We start from the raw sequence: 4,156 nt of genomic DNA, 5'->3' as shown, positions 1-4,156 counted from the left end.
AACTGCCCCACGGGTATTCTGGTCACGTCACGTGACGTCACGTGTAGCCCCGCCACCAAAACAAGCAAAATCAAAAATTTGCACAACATGGACATGTGACATATCAATACACTCAGCAAAATGAGGGGAAGTACCTCACGGGTATTCGGATCATGTTACATGCTCATGTCTGCTCACCTCCAAAAGTATTGGCACCCTAGAGGTCCAGTAGCTTTCACAATCTTTCTGTCCACCTGCCTCCAAAATGCACCGGCCTTTGCGAATACTTGGACCGTCAAAGCCAACATCAAAGTTTGTCGCGACGAAATTTACAAATCTGTTTTTTTTTTGTTTGTTTGTTTGTTTGTTTGTGGAGGGGTGCTGGGGAGGTTGGAGATGTCACACTTGTCTGTCTTCAAAACTAGAGAGCCCTGGCATTTGGTCTGATAAAATAGAGCACAGTATTATGGGATGTATTATGTGTACGCCTGACTACAGAGATGAGTTTTTAATCTACATTTTAACTGGGAAAGTGTGTCTGAGCCCCGAACACTATCAGGAAGACTATTCCAAAGTTTGGGAGCTAAATAAGAAAATGCTCTACCACCTTTAGTAGACTTATGTATTCTGGGAACTAGCAGAAGTCCTGAGTTTTGTGATCTCAGAGAGCGTGAAGGATTGTAACGTGTTAGAAGACTAGTTAGATGCATGGGAGCTAAACCATTAAGAGCCTTGTACGTAAGTAGCAGCAGTTTGTAATCAGTTCTAAACTTAACAGGTAGCCAGTGTAGAGATGATAACATAGGGGTTAAAGGTCATACTTTCTTGTCCTAGTGAGAACTCTGGCAGCTGCATTTTGGACTAACTGTAATCTATTTATTAAAGATGCAGGACAACCACCTAGTAATGCATTACAATAGTCCAGTCTAGAGGTCATGAAGGCATGAACTAGCTTCTCAGCATCAGATACAGACAGGATGTTTCTCAGCTTGGTGATATTTCTAAGGTGAAGAAGGCTGTGTTTGTAATATGATGATATAAGTTTAAAGACAAGTTGCTTAGTTGCTACCTTAGGATGATGCATTTGGGGATTTATGCTACACATTTTTCTGCTTTGCAACCAGGTGCGGAAACCAGGAAACAAAATACAGTTGAATGCAAATGTTTGTACACCCTTAACCTGTTATGATAAATCCTGCTAATTAGATTAGACAAGTATGTCATTTAGCCTAACAGTTAGCCTTAGACAATAAAGATTGATAAAGATAATAATTACATCAGATGTGCAAGCAGTCTAGACCCAACCGTAAGATTAAATTCTCACACAGATTACTCACACACATTAGATTACTCACACAATTTCTACATGGCTGCTAATAAACTGTTGATTAGCTTTTGCTAAAACTCGTCCACTAATAAAAACACACACCTTTACTGTATTTAGTAACTGACATGTTTATGTTCGACTTGTGCTGTCAGCGGTCATTAATATTCAGTACTCAGTTACAGCAGTCTATCATTCCATTCCTGACTAATTCTTCTATGAATAAATAGTCAAAGTTTCTTCAACTTCCGTTCAGACATGTCCATGTCCTGTCCATCACTCATACACACGATCGTACACAACCTCGCTCCTGCACACAGCACAGCTGCCTGTAGGGAGTGGACGTTAGCATGGGTCATTTCTTAATAAGTGACTGTTATGTGCTTGAGTGGCTTTTATGGATCTGCTGGAATTCACCTGACATGGTGATTCATGGGGCTGGTGGTGGTAGTGTCATTTTTAGAGTTACTCTTGTCCAATCCCCTCTTTACTCCTCTCCAGTCAGAGTTGTGCTTGTTCTGTACGGTTCAATAAAAGTTAGATGCTCTTATGTCCTTTAAAACTCATTAATAAGCTTTATCTGATAACCAACGAGAACATTGGCCCTAAAACTTTAAGGGCAGAAGATGAAATGGGTTTTATTGAAGGGAATGCATGGAGAAGCGGCACGGCTCAAGGCAGGGAAACCACACAGACCAGTCACTGTGACACAATCACTAAAGCTGTTCCACATAATGCACTTCCTGTTAATACAGCGCTTTCAGTTCAGTTCCATTTTATCTGCAACACACTTTTAACAGTGGACATGGTCTCAAAGCAGGTTTAGAGAAATAGAAAAACATGGAATTACAATGTAAAAGTTTAACATCTATCCCTGTTGATCGGGTCTATGTTGATGGTGGTGAGGAAAAACTCCTTGAGGTGATATGAGGAGGAAACCTTGAGATGAACCAGACTCAGGAGTGAACACTGGACAGTAACGAACATCTTCAGTGTCTCAGCATTGCTTCAGTGTTTAAGTTCATCTTGGTTCTGTAGAACTGTGGCTGTGACAAAAGTTCTGAGCTGAGCTGAACACTTTGCTGTCATGAGCTCAAACACCATAGATTCCTAACAGAGGAGAGGCTTTGTGAGGACCACGTCAGTAATTATTTAAAAGAATTACGCTGTATTTAACAGGAGGATTAACTAACGTTCAGAAAATATGTAACGTCTTAAAACAGACAAAAGCACTTGTGTAAATCCTGATGACGTTCTGAACATTATTCAAATGTGTGTGTAATGTGAAGGGTGTGTAAGCACTTTATTTTAGTGTGTAGATGATGAAATCCAGCAAGCGGAGAACTTCCTGTGCAGAAGTTCACTGGCCATCAACCGTCATTGAGACTAAACACCATATAAATTCCTGTCATCAGTTAGTAAGAACTAATACAGCAGTTTAGTACAGTAGCACTACAGGACCTGTATGTAGGTGTGTGTGTGTGTGTGTGTGTGTGTGTGTGTGTGTGTGTGTGTGTGTGTGTGTGTGTGTGTGTGTGTGTGTGTGTGTAGCAGTTTGTAGCAATGACTGTGTCCACATTTCCAACTTCACAATCACTGTTAAGCTTGTTGAGGACCATGCTGTTGTTCGCCTGATCTCTGATTAAAGCCTGGAGAACTAGTGCCAGGAAAACAGCCTCCTCCTGAACATCAGCAGCACAAAGAAGTTGATCGTGGACTTCAACTTGAAACAGGAGAGGAGATAGCGTCTGCCCAGGAGAACCTCAGTGGAGAAAGTGGACAATTGGTGACCAAGGTCCCTCAGCATCTTTACCACCTCACACACTTTACACTGCTCTTTCAGGAGATCCAGAGCATCCTGCTAGGAAGCATCACAGCCTGGATTGGGAACAGGACCATGCAGGACCGAAGGCTCTCCAGCTGTCGGTTCCTCTGAGTTCAAGGCCAGGAAGATAGAGAAGGACCTTAACCTTCTAAACTCTGAAACTTGTCCCTGATGTGGTCAGAGAAGTGCTACAGCTCCATGAATTCAAACACAGAGAATGAGGAGAAACTTCGTACTCCTGCAGAACATTTCAACGAAATTCTATTCAGTTTTATTTGTTTTGCAATTTTAACAGTGGACATTGTTTCAACACACACCCAGCATCCCTTTCCTGTTCACTTTGTTTTCATCTGCACTTTATTTCAAATGCACTCGTTATAAAAGCTCCGTTTTTATGGAGTCAGTAAAAGCATTTCACTGCGTCACACTGTGCACAGTAGTGTGTATGAGCAAAGGTTCAAACAGAAAAAACAATTTTTGAATGTACACAGAACACCTCACACTAAACACCCAGAGTGTATAATCAGAAAGTACCTTCATGATAAAAGAACAATAATAAAATTACACAAGATGCCACAAGACAGGGGCAAAGAAGTAAACATTATCACCACATGACATGAGGACAGCTACATGACCTACAGCATTACACAAAGCTGGAGGAAAAACCCCAAATCAGCTGAAAGGCCCAGCGAGCTGTACTGAGTTTAATATATGATAATATAAGAACACAAAACCTCATGTTCACCATAACACACAGCAAACTCAATTAGCTTAACAGTTTAAATTTTAAGATTCAGTTCCTCAAACCACTTTTACCACAGAGCTGCTGCTGTGTTCTGGATTCTGATTGGTGGTCAGATGTTGATTAATTCTCTCTAACAGCAGCTCTGACTGTAGAGGAGTTTGCAGTTTCTCAGTAAAAAAAACAAGCTGCATTATTATTATTATTATTATTATTATTATTATTATTATTATTATTATTATTATTATTATTATTATTATAAGAACTGCGTCTTTTGTTTATTTTT

Source organism: Tachysurus fulvidraco, chromosome 14, assembly GCF_022655615.1.
Source record: "Tachysurus fulvidraco isolate hzauxx_2018 chromosome 14, HZAU_PFXX_2.0, whole genome shotgun sequence".
Taxonomy (NCBI): Eukaryota; Metazoa; Chordata; class Actinopteri; order Siluriformes; family Bagridae; genus Tachysurus; species Tachysurus fulvidraco.
This window is presented reverse-complemented; position numbering follows the sequence as displayed.